Source organism: Oryctolagus cuniculus, chromosome 10 (genome assembly GCF_051225735.1).
Source record: "Oryctolagus cuniculus isolate XC-2025 breed Fujian yellow rabbit chromosome 10, ASM5122573v1, whole genome shotgun sequence".
Taxonomy (NCBI): domain Eukaryota; kingdom Metazoa; phylum Chordata; class Mammalia; order Lagomorpha; family Leporidae; genus Oryctolagus; species Oryctolagus cuniculus.
In genome coordinates, this window is record NC_142876.1 from 38,343,982 (window position 1) to 38,361,809 (window position 17,828).

The following is a 17,828-nucleotide window of genomic DNA, read 5'->3' on the forward strand; positions in this document are numbered from 1 at the left end:
AGGAAGAAAGATTTTTCCATCTACTGGTTCACTCCCCAGATGGCTTCAACATCCAGGACTGTGCCAGCCTGAAGTCAGGAACCAGGAATTTCTTCAGGGTTTCACACAAGAGCCCGAGGATTTGGGCCATCTTCTGTTGCTTTCCCAGGCACATTAGCAGGGAGCTGCTTCAGAAGTGGTGCAGCCAGGAAATGAACTCTTGCCCATAGGGGATGCTGGCATCGCAGGCAGTGGCTTAATAAGCTGTGCCACAATACAAGCCTCCAACTATCTTGATTATTGTGTAATACTCTAATCTCTTGATTATTGTACCAGTGTAAGATGACTTGAAATCAGATAGCATGTATCCATCCTCTAACTATATTCTTTTTAAAATGTATTTTGGAGGCTGGCACTGTGGCGTAGCAGGTTAAGCCACCGCCTGCAGTGTTGGCATCCCAGTGGGTGCCGGTTCAAGTCCTGGCTGCCCTACTTCCAATCCAATTCTCTGCCATGGCCTGGGAAAGCAGTGAAAGATGCCCAAGTCCTTGGGTACCTGTACCCACATGGGAGACCCAGAAGAAGCTCCTGGCTCCTGGCTTCGGATGGGCGCAGCTCCCACCATTGTGGCCATCTGGGGAGTGAATCAGTGGATGGAAGTCTCTCTCTCTCTCTCTCTCTCTCTCTCTCTCTCTCTCTCTCTGTCTCAGCCTCTCTGTAACTCTGCCTTTCAAAAAAAGTAAATAAATCTTTACAAAGATAAAATGTATTTTGACTTTAACAAGTTCTTTGCAGTTTCATATACATTTTAGAAACACTTTGTCAATTTATACAATTAAATAGATAAGATTTTGATTGGCATTGTCCTTAATTACTTGTCAGTCTCTGAAGAATTGAGATATTAATACTGAGTGTTCTGATCTATGAAGTGAACATCTATCCATTTTAAAAATCATTGATTAGAGGGGGCTTGTGCTGTGGCATAGCGAGAAGCCGCAACCTGCAGCTCTGGCATCCCATGTAGGCACCTGTTCAAGTCCTGGCTGCTCCACTTCCAATCCAGCTCCCTGCCATGTACTGGGAAAGCAGTAGAAGATGGCCTAAGTGATTGATTGGGCCTCAGCAATCATGTGGGAGGCCCAGAGGATGCTCATGGCTCCTGGCTTCAGATTGGCAAACTCTGGGCATTGCAGCCATCTGAGGAATGAACCAGCGGATGAAAAACCCCCCTCTCTCTCTCTGCCTCTGCCTCTCCATAACTCTGTCTTTCAAATACATAGATAAATCTTTAAAAAACAAATCATTGATTTCTCTAAGATATGCTTTGCATTCTATGTCACACATATTTATTATGATATTTAAGCCTAAATATTTAATAATTCTCATGATAGGTAAATATAGTGATTTATAAATTTAAAGCCTAATTATTTAACATTTGCTAGTATATTGATATAGAATTGATATTTATGTATTATTTTCAATCAATCTTGTTAAACTAATAATTCTAGTGGCTATTTAAGAATCATTTAGGCTAGTGCCGCTAATCCTCCGCCCGCGGCACTGGCACCCCCGGTTCTAGTCCCAGCTGGGGTACCAGATTCTGTCCCAGTTGCTCTTCTTCCAGCCCAGCTCTCTGCTGTGGCCCAGGAAGGTGGAGGATGGCCCAAGTGCTTGGGCCTTGCACCCGCATGAGTGACCAAGAAGGAAGCACCCGGCTCCTGGCTTCGGATAGACACAGCGTGCTGGCCATAGCAGCCATTTGGGGGGTGAACCAACGGAAGGAAGACCTTTCTCTCTGTCTCTCTCTTTCTCTCACTGCCTAACTCTGCCTGTCAAAAAAAAAAAAAAAAAAAAAAGAGAGAGAGAGAGAGAGAATCATTTAATATTTGTCTGCATTAAAAACATTTAGATATGTAGGAAATTTATGGAAAATAAATTATGCATAGATTTCAGAACTTATTTCCACCGAATAAGCCTATTTGTTTATTTGAAATGCAGAGAGAAGGAAACAGAGAGAGAGGGGGAGAGAGAGAGGGAGATTGCTTTCATCTGCTGGTTCATTCCCCAAATACCCTCAATGGCTGGGTCTGGGCTGTGACCAAAACTGAGTAGAGAACTCAGCTGAAGTCTCCTTTGTGAGTGATAGGGAACCAGTTGCCTGAACCATTGCCACTGTCCCTTAGGATCTGCACTCACTGGAAACTGGAATCAAGAGATGGAGTTAAAATGTGAAATACAACCACTACAACGTGGGACATCCTGACTAAAGTCTTAACTGCTAGTCTAAATGCTTACCCCTTGATTCCATTTTTCTATGAAAATTTGGAAAAGACTTTCATATTCCTTCCTAACCTGGAATCCATTTCTTTCCTTTTCTTACATTATTGCATTGGCCAGAATCATCCAAACCATGCTGAATGGAGGTTATGAAAGCCAGTATCTTTTCCTTTTCTTTATCAATCTTTAGCCACCAGGAATCATTTTTGCTGACATTTTTCAAAGAAACCCTCCATGAAATTGATGAAGTTACCCTTCATTTCCTAGTTTTCTCAGAGGTTTTTATTTTTTCAGAAACAATATTGTATTTTTTTAAATTATATATTGCATCTATTGAGATGATCACTTTATTCCTTGACTGATTTTAAATATAATAATCTTTCAGTTCTAAAATAAATCCTAGTATGATGATGAATTAACCATTATACCACTTATTTAATTTGTAAATGTTTTGTTAGAATCTTCGTATCTATGTTTATGAAAGATTGGATTTTAATGTTATATGTTTTCAATTTCTTTTTTAATGTCTTTGTCTGATTTTTAGTAACAGGGAAATGCAACATTCATAGAATATGCTCATTTTCCCAACTTGTCAATTTAATTGAAAAAATTTTTAGATGTATTATTCATTTTTACCTAAATATTTGGTGAAAATATCTGAGTTTGGGGTTTTCTTTGTGTGCAGAATTTTAATATAATTTCAGTTTTTTAATAGAGCAATCAGGTTTTATCTACTTCTCCTTGAGTGAGATTTGTAGGTATGTATTTCTTTTTTTTTAAAGAGTTATTTATTTATTTGAAAGTCAGAGTTACACAGAGAACACAGAGTTACAGAAAGAGAGAGAGAGAAAGAGAGAGAGAGAGAAAGGTCTTCCATCTGCTGGTTCACTCCCCAATTGGCCACAACAACTGGAGCTGCACCGATGAAGCCAGGAGCCAGGAGCTTCTTCTGGGTCGCCCACATGGGTGGGGGCCCAAGGACTTGGGCCATCTTCTACTGCTTTTCCAGGCCATAACAGTGAGCTGGATTGGAAGTGGAGTAGCTGGGACTCAAACAGGCGGACATATGGAGTGGTGGTACTGCAGTCGGAGGCCTTACCTGTTATGCTACAGAATTTAGTCATTTCATTTAGAATTAAAAATTTGTAAGTATAAAGTTCTGAACAATGTTCTCTTTAATCTTTTTAGTATCAGATGATTATATTGTGATGTACTTTCTTCATTTATGATATTTATTGGTAATTGTTTCTTCCCTCTCCCTCTTTCTCTATCTTTACTTGGCTCAGTCTAATAGAGTTTTTTTTTTAAATTACTGATACTATATAAGAACTTTTAATTTCATAGAATTATCTCTATTAATTTGCTTATTTCTATTACTTCATACTCTCATCTTTCCTTTCTTATGCTTACTTTGAATTTTACTTGGCCTTTTTTACTGTAGTTCATAGGAGTAAGGTAGAGTTAGGTAGAGTGTGTGTTTTTTTTTTTTTTTTTACTTTTCTTCCCCATGGTGTAGAATGTATAAATTCCCCTTTTCTAATGATATATCTGCATTTCATAAATATTGGTATGTTGTGCAAATTTTAATCAATTTAAATATTTTTAACTTTTCTTTTTATTTTTTTTCTTTGACACCTGGGTTATTTAGGAACATGCTATTTCGTTTATTCCTTCTTTTATTTTTCTACCTTCTCAATTAATTTAATATTTTAATGATTTCATTGTATTCTTTGTTAGCTTATTAGCCATTAATGATATCTATGTTGCTTGCCAATTTTTCTATATTTGGTTTGTTTTAATGGCTGCTTTAGATTTTTGCTATATATTCTTTACTTACCACTATTTCTTTCAAATGCATTATACTACTTCACATAAAGCATAGTGACTTGCATATATTTTAATTTCTTTCCTTCTACTATTTGTATTACTAATACTATATTTTTGTATTTACACATTATAAATCTCAGTATTACATTATCATGTTTGTCTAAACAATCTATAATCTTTTAAAAATAAATATTAAGAAAATAATTGCATTCTTTTTCTAATTTTTAACCATTTCTAGTTTTTATCATTCTTTTGAGTAAATCCACATTTCCATGTGATAGTTTCTTCATCTCTGAAGATCTTCTTTTAACATTTTTTGTACTGTGGTTCCAGGGGTAATGCATCTTTTCAGCTCTTAAATAGCCAAAACAGTCATAATTTCAGCATTGCTTTGGAGGATATTTTCTCTCGGTATAGAATTCCAGGCCTAGTTCTACACTCTGCCATTCCTATCTTTGATACTCACCACAGTATTTGGGGATGTTATTGTTTTCCCAAGTTTTTCCAATGAGATCCTGTTTACTATAATCTTTATCTCTGTTTCTCTGTATGAAATTGTTCCTTTCTGGATGCTTTTAAAATGTTTTCTCTCCTTGGTTTGCTGTAATTTGATTATGATATGACTTAATATATCATTGTGCTTTAGTGTATTTAAGCTCTTTGATATCTGGGTTTGCAATTTTCAGCAAATTTGACCTATATAATCCCCCTAGGTATTAGGATTTAATATATGAATTAGGGGCAGAGGACGCAAACCATATTACTAACCCTGTGTAAGCACTTGGAAATCTCCAATCCTTTTGATTGGTTCTGTCTCCAAACTTAGGAGATTTTTGTAGATACACACTCTATTCATTGCTCAGCTGATATTTGAATGTAATCCTCAGACAATTCCTCTGGAGTTCTGTCTCTGTACAGCTGTCTCCACTCCTGTGCTTTGTCCTACAGACTCTTGATACTTTGATCTCTTGGATCTTTGTTTTCAGATCAAGAAATGCACTTGGACTCCTCCTACATGACTCCTCCTCTTACATGTGGTCTGGAAATTCTTTTAGGGCAATAAGCTGGGGAAATTATGGGGTTCAACTAATTTGCTTCTCATTCTCTCAATAATCGCTGTATTTCTTTACCTGCTGTTTAATGTTGGAAAAAGCATTTTAAATATATGTTTGTCCATTTTTTGATAACTTAAAGTGGGATTTGAAATTAACTCATGTTTCCTCATTTTATTCAAAAATAGAAGTATGGCTTATCATTGATTTTTGCTCACTTGGTCTTATAAATTTCTGTGAGTACTATATAGTTCTCTATGACTTCAATTTTCCAAAATCTTGAATTCTATCCTTTTTTTAAGATTCACTTACCTATTTGAAAGGCATAGCCACAGAGAGGCAAAGGCAGAGAGAGAGAGAGAGAGAGAGAGAGAGAGAGGTCTTTCATCTGTTGGTTCACTCCCCAAATGACTGCAATGGCTGAATCTATGCCAATCTGAATCCAGTAGCCAGGAACTCCTTTCAGATCTCTCACACAGTGGCAGGGGTCAAGCACTGGGACCATCTTCTACTGCTTTCTCAGGCCATAGCAGAGAGCTGGGTTGGAAGTGGAGCAGCCGGGATTTGACCCAGCACCCATGTGGGGCACCAGCACTGCAGGTGGCAGTTTACTTATTTATGCCGCAGTGGCTGCCCCTATCATTTTTAAAATATATATACATATGTTCATTGAGAAAAAGTCTTTGGTAATATATCACTTTATCATGTGTTTTGAATGATTTAATGCAGCTCATAGGCTTCATGAAGACATAAGTTTTTGTCAGATTTTTCAATAATATATCCCAGGTGTCAGGAACAATGTATGGCATAAATATTTGTTCAGTGAATGAGTAAATGAATGGATAAATAAAGAGATTATTTCAAAATTCAGTCAATAAGGCAATGATTAATAATGTGATATATTGTGAATGCTTATAAATCTAGGTAGCAATCATTTCTTGTATGAGTGAAATAAGAAAATAAAGAACAATTTTGAAAATGTTGGTAAGATAATTGATTTGGTGAGCAGTCAATTTATAATATACATTGGAAACACATTAATTATGCTTATGAGTAACACAAAGTTGGCAAATAAAGTCATCATCTATGCAACATTATTGTCTTATTTTCACCAATTTATCTTTTCGGAAAGATAGTAAATTTTAAGTTAAAAAAATAATGATTTGCTCAGTCCTTGATTTTGCTCTGTAGACATATCTATTGAAGCATAATTGAGTTGAATGTCATAGTAAACATAATTCTTTCCCTTCATTATAGCTTGGGGATAAATAATTCCCACAGTGACATCATTGAAATGTCTTTGGTTCTCTAGTTCCTTCCTTGTCAAAGAAAAGAGTCCAATTTTAAAAGAAACCAATACTATGAGCACAAGAGTTTAGAAAATCTGCATATTGAGAATATACACTTTCTTTAGAGTGAAGAAACTGAACACTGGTCAACTATCTACAACTTTGTGAATATCCACACCTGATGTCTTATAAACAGCCTACCTGTCTACTTCATTGTCTCTTTGTGCCCACCTTATTGTTTAATGAATATAGATCACATCTAAAGGAAACACACAGTAACACAAGGAGGCAAACAGTAACAGAAGTATTGATGCACCTTTTCAGTACAATCATTTAGCAAATACTCACTGAGCACAAGTTAGGGGGAGATAGAATTTTTTAAATTTATTTATTTTTTTGAAAGAGTTAAAGAGAAGCAGAGGCAGAGAGAAAGAGAGAGATCTTCCATCTGCTGGTTTACTCCCCAGATGGCCACAAGAACTAGAGCTGTGCAGATCCGAAGCCAGGAGCTAGTAGACTCCTCCCAGTCTCCTCCACAGGTGCAGGGGCCCAAGCACTTGGACCATCTTCTACTGCCTTCCCAGGCCAAAGCAGAGAGTTGGATCAGAAGTAGAGCAGCCGGGACTCGAACCAGTGCACATATGGGGTGCTGGCACTGCAGTCGGAGGCCTTACCTGCTATACCACAGCACCAGCCCTGGGAGATATACTTCTAATAGCTGAGAATTTACTTATGTACAAAACAATGTATAATACATATAATAATTAACTGATGATATGAAATATTAAGAAAATTATATAGTTTACAGAAGATGTAAATACTACTATATTCCTAAGTTTGTATTTATTACATGCATGAAGTTTGTATACCTTAAATTCAAGGTTTCTGGGTAAATAAAAAAAGGGAAAAAAAAGAGGAGAAATGACACATAAAATAAATAAGTAAAGTTAAGGGAAATCAGGAGTGATGGAGGTAGAACAGCATGCATTTTAAGTAGAGTGGACAAGTAAACCTTCAGAAGGTGACAGTGAAATAAAGACTGGAAGGCAAAGAAGAAGTGAACCAGGTATATATCAGGAGGAAGTGCTATGCAAGTGGAGGGAATAACCCGAGATATTAATAAAGGTTAAGTAGAAAGGAGCGGGATTAAGGTGGAATATAATATGAACAGTGCTCTAAGAAGAAAATTCCATCTACTGAGTTCAGGATGACAAAGAAATTGAAATCAGGGTTGGGTGGGTAAGGTAAAAAGAGACAGGAAATAGAAAGGCTACATATGAGAAAGGTTGTCATACTATGATAAGGGAAATATAATGAGGGAATGGAACAGAAAGTGTGTTAGTGTGCACTAAAAGGATGAAACAATCTATTATGAATTTAGTATTCATTAGGCTTGATGTTCAGTACTTTCCACATGCCTTATAGTTTATTCCTCTTCAAACAGTTTTGGTTTAGCCATATTTTTCCTGAAATTTGAAAGGTGAGTTTGGAGGAATTGATTGAATACTTGAAGATCCGTAAGTAACCAATGTCAAACTGAGTGCAAGGCCATGTTGAACCAAACTGTTCTAAAGATCCATGCTTCCCAACTTGTTAGTTCACAATCTCTGTTAGAAGCCATGTCAGGGCCGCATGGTGGTGTACTGAATAAATCATCTGTGGTGCCAACATCACATATGGGTGCTGGTTCATGTCCTGGCTGCTACACTTCTGATCCAGCTCCCTGCTAATGTGCCTGGGAAGCAGTGGAAGATGGCCCAAGCACTTGGGCCCCTGCATCCACATGGGAGACTCTGAAGAAACTCCTGGTCCTGGCTTCGAATCAGTCCAACTCTGGCAATTGCAGCCATTTGAGGAGTGAACCAGCAGATGGAAGATCTCTCTCATCTCTCTCTGTCTCTTTCTTTCTCTGTGTAACTCTGAGTTTCAAATAAATAATTTTTTTAAAAGCAGTATCTCATCATAAGAAAGGAAGATAAAGGGACTAGAAATAAAGAATTATCAGCCATCCAGGACTTGGACACAGCAAATGCATATGTTTCAGGGGTAAGAGATGGAATGAAAATAGAAAAGGATTTAGTTTGAAAGGCAGGAGGACGATGGTGTGTCAAGAAAGACTGAGGAAGAGAGAAGTTCATGAGAATGGAAACAGAAGCAATACTTAGTTAAGAATAGTGAGCAAATGATTCAAATTTTGATTGTTAAGCCGTTATTGCCCCTGAAAAATTAAAATTCTAGCCTCTTTATTTTATTTTATTATTATTATTTTTTTTTGATAGGCAGAGTGGATAGTGAGAGAGACAGAGAAAGGTCTTCCTTTTTCCGTTGGTTCACCCCCAATGGCCGCTGCGGCCGGCACACTGCACTGATCCGAAGCCAGCAGCCAGGGACTTCTCCTGGTCTCCCATGAGGGTGCAGGGCTCAAGGACCTGGGCCATCCTCCACTGCACTCCCTGGCCATAGCAGAGAGCTGGACAGGAAGAGGGGCAACCAGGACAGAATCCGGCGCCCCGACCGGGACTAGAACCCAGTGTGCCAGCACCGCAGGTGGAGGATTAGCCTATTGAGCTGCAGCCCAGCCAAAGTTCTAGCTTCTAAGCTGGGGAGGAAGATTTGTGGGAGGAAGAAATCAGACCTAAAGAATCTGGCTGAAAGATTGTAAGAGATGAAAAATGGATGTCAGAGACTTTATATGTCATTAACCAAGTCACCAAAAGCAGGAAAAATTAAAGGAAGCAAATTGAAAGAGGGAACTGGAGTAGAATAATACTATAGGGGCCAGCACTGTGGCCTAGCAGGTAAAGCCGCTGACTACAGTGCCGGAATCCCATATGGTTGCCAGTTCAACTCCCGGCTGCTCCATTTCCAAGCCAGCTCTCTGCTATGGCCTGGGAAAGCAGTAGAAGATGACCCAAGTCCTTGGGCTCCTGCACCCACATGAGAGACCCAGAAGAAACTCCTGGCTTTGATCGGCGTAGCTCTGCCCATTGCAGCCATCTGGGAAGTGAACCAGCAGATGGAAAATCTCTCTCTCTTTCTGCCTCTCCTCTCTGTGTGTAATTCTGACTTCAAATAAATAAATAAATCTTTAAAAAAAGAATAATATAGACTGGCTATTATTAAGTGATTAGTGCATACATGTGGGCAAATGGAAAGTATAGGAAGGACAAGTGAAGATCTCCTGGTGTCATGGAAATTTTTAATGGATCAGATTACCTAACTGGACAGATAGTAGAAAAAATATGTGGGGATTATATGTGAATTAGTTATCCTTGGCAATAGAGAAGTGGCTTCATCTCAATTGTACGGTAAGAGTAAGAATGATGAAAAAATATGGAAAGCATTTAAATGATCCAGATTATGACCTGAGAAACAGGCCAGGCCACCAAGCAGGAGAGGCAGCAGTCTCCTCACAAGAACCACATTTTAAAGGAATCTCTGCTTAAATTTGTAAGTTAGACAACATTATATGAGTTCTCTAAGCTATCCAGTCCAAGGAGTTGTCTTTCTTTCTTTTTAAAGATGTATTTATTTATTTGAAAGGCGTAATTACAGAGAGGGGAGTGGAGAGAGGGAGAGAGGGCACTTCGATCTGCAAATTCACTCCTCAAATGGTCATAAGGGCCAGGACTGGTTCAGGCCAAATGCAGGAGCCAGGAACTCCATGCAGGTCTGTGATGTGGATGGCAGGGGATCATGCAGTTTCCAGTGCGTTCGCAGGAACTGGATCTGAAGCAGAGCAGCGGAATCAGAACCTGCGCTCGAATAGAATCCTGGTGTTGCCGGCAGCAGCTTAACAACTGCTGCTCCACAACGCTGCCTCTCAAGGTGTTGTCTCTTAAAGACACACTAAAAATAGTTAAAGAAGATTCTGCACTTTTTCCTATACCTGAACCTCACAGAATTCAAGTATTGCCCAAAATACCTTCTTGTCACCTCACGGGACTGCATCAAAGACCTAATAGCCACATGACCAATAGACATTCTCTCCTGATAGTTTATAAGAAGTATCTAGTTTCCTAACTCGTAGTTACTTTCACTGTGAGGAATTTTTTTTAGATTTTTTTTTTTTGTAAAACAATTGAAATGTTCAAAATTTCCACCAAGCTATGAAGGATTCTATTTTTCAGCCAAACTCTTTTTTTTTCTAGGCAGGACACATAAAATTTAATTTCCTGACCTCTTCTGCTGATGTATAGCAGTCATTTTTCCACAACATTAGACTAGGTAATCTATTCTTAGGGGAACCTCGTCAAGCTTGACTGATATTCTGCATTTTTCTTTCTTTTCCCTATTTTATATATATATATATATTTCTCTCTCCCCCCTTCACATTTTGTGCTGTGCAGATATGGCAATAATAATAAAACTTTTAGGGAGAAATAGAATGTATTTACCAACCCATGATACTAAGATGAAGCAAGAGAGAGAAAGGTCATGTTTTCCATTCCTGAAAATAAAGTAAAATAATAAATTTGCATCTTGAAAAAAATTCATGAACTCAGCTAGCAAGATTCCATCTGTAGATTGTTTTGATACTGACTTTGTATTGGAAGATTAATTTTAGTGTCAGTGAAAAATGCTGGTACAATGACAGCTGTGGAGACCAATATCTTATATTAATACAAAGAAGATACAGAAATACTATTGGGTTTTCTGCTGTCCTGTCAGAATTTGTCACCACATTTGTTTAAGTGGACTGTGGGCCTGCCATTCCTGCTTCCTTGACAAGGCCAGGCATGGTACCAAGCTCAGATTGGGCACACACTTGGTTGTCATAATGTTAGGTCTTTCCTGTTTTCTTTTTTATTTTTTTTCTTTTTACCTATGGCCCATCAGAGAAAGGAGCTCAGTCAACATGTTCTTATTTTCTCTCTTCACAAACAAGACACTGGACAGCTGTCAGATTGGAAAAACTTCAACTCACAATCAATTTGTCCCTGATTCAAATAATTGAGCTGAGAATGCAATGAGAAAAGTCCTTTCCTATTGCCTAGAGGCCTAGGGCAGATCTAGCCAGAGGCTGGTGAACAATGAACTGGTACAGTTAATTGATACAGAGTCACTCTTGTAATGCTACACTAAGCAGCATTGGAATTTATTGATAACTTTGTATGATTGGGCCATTATACCAAAGGTAGTGCCTGATTTACAAAAATAAATAAATAAATAAATAAAGAAGTCCCAGGAAACATAGTTTATAATTTATTTGGAGATCAACTTATAAAATGATAACAAAAAAACTATATATTCTCAGCAACAAATGGATGACATTGATAGTGAAAGCTATCCATCAGAGGAGGGAGCAGGTTGGGATATGCTTTGAATGCCTTGGAAAGCCCTCAATGCCTCAAAGCACAGATAAGGATTATATACATGAGATTCAGAGGGAGAGGCATGACTAAACAGATAGAGTGGTACACATGAGAGCAAAAAAGACCAGCAATACAAAGGAGACAGTGGATCATGTGCCCACTATGACTGGACACAATGTTGTAGTCTACCATGTCAGAGTGCTCCACACCTCACTCCCATCTATGTATATCTGTATTCAGTTAAGCTCTATACAGGTGTATGTATATAACAAATAATCCATTACACTGAAAGAGATTGCTTTCTTCATCCTCCAGGCTGAATTTGAGCTCTACCTTGCCAACTTTCACCCTTTTCCTTATCACATTTGGCTCTGTGGGCCAGAGGACATGTTGTCCTTTTGTGTTTTTTTCTTCTGTGAATATGCTGAAGACCTTTGTAAATATGTAACACCGAATGTCCTGGTTTTACATAGTTACAAAGGTATTTTGTATTTCATTAGGTAAAATAGGCATGCTGTATTTAAAATATTAATGGAAACTAAGTACACTGAAATCTATGTAGAGCACTGTCAATATTCTAAAGGAGTATTCTCAATGGTATATATTACTTTTGCTAAAAGGATATGGGTTTCAGAGCAAAGCTTAGATAACCAGTCAATAACAATTCTAATAATAAAAATGGTTGATAGTATATCTTGTATATTGAAAACACCTAAATAAAATTTCATATGTCACTATTTTTCTGAGTCCTGACAGACCTCAATGTGGATGTAATATAGTTGAGATTAATATCTTCTTTTTTAAAAAAGATTTATTTATACACTTGAAAGATAGAGTTACATAGAGTCAGAGGCGGGGTGGGGGGGCTTCCTTTTGCTGGTTCACTCCCCAGATGACTACAATGGCTGGACCTGAGCCAGTCTGAAACCAGAAGCCAGGAACTTCTTCAGGGTCTCCCTTGGGGGTGCAGAGGCCCAAGCACTTGGGTCATCTTGTACTGCTTTTCCAGGCCATTGCAGAGAGCTATATCAGAAGTGGAGCAGCCGGGTATCAAACTGGCACCCATTTAGGATGCTAGCACAGCAGGCGGCACTTTACCCACTGTGCCACAGCACTAGCCCCTGAAATTCATAACTTCTAACAGCAAATAATAATCAAAGGTTGTTAGAGTTGTAGCTCTCAACTTCTTTAACAGTGTCTTGTGGTAATAATAACAATGAGTTAAATGAATACTTGAATGTTTGTGTTTTAAAGATAATACTTGATGCTACCGAGTTAGTCTAAGGAAGAGATATTTACCCCTGCTCTAATCATCAGGCATCAAGCATCATTGCTTCTGAACTTATTACTTGGTCCACCTGTGGATTAAATAGCTTCTAAGACATTTTGATTATTTTAGCTCCCCACCTGACTATATCTTGTTCCAGGCCCAACAATTCCTAATTTATTATGTTACAGTTTTCAACTTAACAGCAACAACAACAAAAAACCTATTTCTGTACTTACAAAACATCTAACAATAAATGTGTAGATGATTTTTCCCACATTAGCCACTCTTCAACTCTCTAGACACTAAATGGGTCTCCAACAACTTAATTGAATTGTGCAGGCCCACAGGTTAAGGGTTCAGTCCTAAAAGGTTTCCATACACACTCTTCAGATGTCAACTGAGAGCAGTGGGTCCAAATCTACTGACAGTCCTGTTTGATTTGGCTGGAAGATGTGAGTTCCCACAACTCACTCTTTATGTTGAATCATGTGCTATAGCAGCTCTCAGAACTCAGGCAAACCCTTTATTATTACTGGTTGATTAAAAGGGATATTATAGAAAGTACAAAGGAAAGGGCAGATGAGGAGCTATGTAGGGTAATGTACAGAAATATCGTGAGTGCAGGGGCTGCTGTCTCTGTGCCCCTGCAGTTGAGTCACCCTCTGCATGTGAATGAATTAGCCAACCCAGAAGTTCTCTAAGTCCTCTTATTCAATGCTTTTCTAGAGGCTCCATTATGTAGGCATGATTAAATAATTTAATTTAATTAATTGGCCGTTAGTGATTAACTTCATCTCCTGCCTTTATTCCCTTCCCAGAAATGTGGGGTGCAGGGTGAGAATGAAAGCTCTGACCTCTGACTTCTGGCAGTGAGTCCAAATCCTCCAAGAGTCAATTTATTAGCATAAACTCAAACATGATTTAAAGGGTCTTCTTACTTTTACTACTTAGAAAGTTACAAGGATCTTAGACGTTCTGTATCAGTAACCAGGGATGAAGATGAAGATCAAATACAAGTATATGTGTATTTCTTATTATATCACAACTTAGAATTCAATTCTAATTACTTTTACTTTTGCTTGTTCCATAGGTCTAAATAACTTCTACGATTTTCTACTACATCAGCAATACTTTAGAGCTTTTTATTACATCTCACAGCTTCTGTACTTTTGTTTTTCCTATTCTTCCATCTTTTCTTCTCTCCTATCCTTCCTCCCTTGCTCTCTCTGCTGCCCATTTTTTCTTTTTCTTTCCTATCTTCCTCCCTCTTTTCTCTCTTTTATTTTTTCCAAATATGAAGAAACCATACATCTATGAAACAGAAATAAGTTCTCATATCCAGAGTCCTTTTCTTCCACATTATTATCCACTAATCCCTCCACACATATGGGTCAAGGCTGCATTTGGGACACGCGTATTTAAGATGCAAATATGACTGCATTTTTAAAAGTTCATAGAAAATGCATATTATTTAAAAAGTATTCATGGACTTCAAAACCTTTTGCCCCAAAATAAATATATTTTTCCATTTCCAATAACTTTTTAAAGCATCCTCATATATAATTCAAAAGTGAAGGGTATGAGTGTCTTTTTTCTTTGAGATAAGATATTTAAACCCTGACTATTGCTGCAGTAAGTGAATATAGAGTTCAAATATCAATTAGAAAATAAGAATGTACAGTATCTGGTATGTTGTAGGCAGTGAACAATATTTGTTGAACTGCTGAATGAATTAATAAAATTTGTCTATTGTTCAATTCCAATTAATTGTGTTTGCTCCTTAGGCCTAAATAACTCATGAGATTGTCAGCATCAGTGCTACCTTAGGGCTTTTTTATTACTTCATCCAGGACCCAAATTTGTAAACCAATACAGTCTCTAAAGGGACAAGTAGAGAAAATAAGACTAAAGGAAACAATGGTCCATGAATGATTGCTCGCCTATAACCATAGAAAGAACACCAGCTCTCAGCTATGCCAAATTCCTGTCTACTGAGTAAACCAAACCAACCAAATGAAAAAGAAGTGTCAGAATTATGCTCTGTTAAGGAATAAGAAAGGCCCATTCAAGGAACGTCCATTGCTAGGAAGAGACAGGTTGTTGAGGGAGGGTGAAAGGAAAAATCCCCACATGAAACAGCTAAATTCTTTCAGATTAAAAGCATCATGGTTGGAAGTGTTTGGGACTTCAGTTGGCAATGTATTCCAAAAGAGTCTCTGCTGGCTTTGATGAACGTGCAGAATTGTCTCTGTGTCTACTCATTACCACTTTTTTAAAAAGGAGATCTGACAATCCCTGCAATTGTCTTTAGCTTCTGTTGTTTTCCATTAGCAACGGGAGCATATTCTTTTAGTGAGACACAGAAGCTGGTATCCCAGGCTACCGCTGCGCCTTGCAGCACGCCGGGCGATTCACTCATTCCGAGAGACGCTCAGAAAGGTGGTTAGAGACTGTTTTCGCACTTTATTTGTCCCAATTATCTGCTCCTGCCTATTAGAGTGAATGGAACATCATGGCATTGTTTATCACTGGCTTTATATTCGCTAATAGCATTGTTGTTTATTACTGCAAACATGCTGTATGCAGTCAGCTCTGCTTCTGTTAATCCCCACTGCTCCAAGTTCTGATTTGGATTTTTTTTTTAGTAAGTCCTTTCTTCCTTCAATCTTTTTTCCTAACCAAAACAAATTAGATCCCACTGAACCAACCAAGTTTCCCCCACAGTTCGTGATTGTAAAGATGCCTTCTTGAATTGGGTTTCAGGTCGATAGGTTTCAGGCACAAAAGCCTAAAGAAAATAAGAGGGTGGCACTTACATGCAGGAATGGCTCTCTGACCATATTTCAGTGGCAAGTGTTTGCCTGAGCATTCCTTCCAGGTGTTCACAGTCTGAATTGCACTAGTTCCTGTAATCAGCATAGGAAACAATGTGGCAAATAGTTGCCATTAGATCATTTAGACTTCCCCAAAGACTTGTTCTTCCACACACTGTTTTACACAAACATATCCAGGGATTCTACGTGGCCTGAGGCCCATTGAATGTGCTTTTAAAAAATGCTCCTCATTTGGGCCTGTAGGAAAGATAGTATCACTGTAGTCTATTATTCCCCAGGCCACACAGAATTGTGAGAACTTTGTGTTGGCTCCCTCTCCATATGTTTGCTACATCCCTCTACCCAGAGCTTTGTTTAATAAACAATTAAGGGACATGATCAATACCTGACCAGAAGGAACAATTCCTTACCCATACACATAGTAAACTGCTTTCTTTCCTCCTGCCAATCCCCTTCTACAGGATGTTTATAATCTGGGCTATTTAGAGATGTGTAGGTCATGTTTAGAATATGGTAATGAGAAAGATCTCGCTCAAACTGGATAGAGAAATTAGGAAGAGAAGGAAAAAGAACATCTTACTGAAAAGTATGTTAATGATTAGAGATATTTATATCCGAATTTCAAATGGATAATGAAACTCAGGTAAACTGGGAAATATGATTTTTGTTTGAAAATTTATGCAAAAGCAGTTAAAAATATGTGTAAAAAACAGAGGAGAGCATGATAGAAATTTTTTAAAAATGTGGCCATAAGGCTCAGACAGAGTGGCTTTTTCACTCTAGGATCTTCATTAAGTTACTTAGCAGCTTTTTGAGTTTATTTCCTCATTGTAAATTGGATACAATAACCATCTTATAAACTTGTGGTAATGTTCAGAAATAACTAAGACTGATTACGAATTGTAAACACTGGAGTCATAGTGTTCCCATGGAGGGATGGAAAGTAAATAAATACTTCTACCACATCAGTTTTTTGTCTTAACAAACAACAAAAATCCAGTCCAGCAATGTGCATTTAAATATAATCTTCTTTACTAGCATGAGAAGGTGAGAAAAGTAAAAAACTTTTTTAAAAAATGATTTATTAATTATTTGAAAGGTAGAATTACACACACAGAGAGAGAGAGAGGGAGGGAGAGAGAGAGAGAGAGAGAGAGAGAGAGAGAGTCTTCATCTGCTGGTTCACCCTCCAAATGGCCAGACCAAAGCCAGGAATCAGGAGCCAGGAACTTCATCCTGGTCTCCCATGTGGCGGACAGGGGCTCAAGTACCTGTGATATAGTTGCTTTCCCAGGAGCATTAGCAGAGAGCTGGATCAGAAGTGGATCAGTCAGGACACAAATAGGCACCCATGTGGGATGCCAGCATAACCAGTCCTGGCTTAACCCACTACACTACAAAGCTGGCCCCAAGTAGAAAACTTTTTAAAGCTCAAGTTTATGAAGGAAAATTAAGAGTTCTTAATGGATGGAAGACATAACATAAGAAGGAAAGGAGAAGTTAAAATGAAAATCCAAGGTATCAGGTTCAAGGCAATAATTTATTTTTTATTTTATTTGAGAGGAAGAAAGACTGGCAAAGACAGACAGAAATCATACTTCAGCTGTTTTTTTTCTACAAATGTCTACAACTGTCAGGGCTCAGTCAGGCTGAACTCAGGAGCCTTGAGCTTAATCTGAGTCTCTGTGTGTGACAAGAATACACATGTTTGAGCCACCACCTGCTGCCTGTATATGCAAGAAGCTGAATCAGAAGTGAAGGCAGTACCTGAACCAGGCATTTCCATGTAGTATGAGGGAATCCCCTGTGATGACTTAACAGCATTGCCGAATGCCCACCCATCATGGAAAGCTTAGATTGTCCCACCCACAGATAGTATTATATCTTAAAATAATATTTGAAACAATTATTAGCAAAAATTGGAGGAGCATCATCAACTCCTGAAATATCGATTGCAGGTTAAGATTTTTTTTAATTTATTTTTG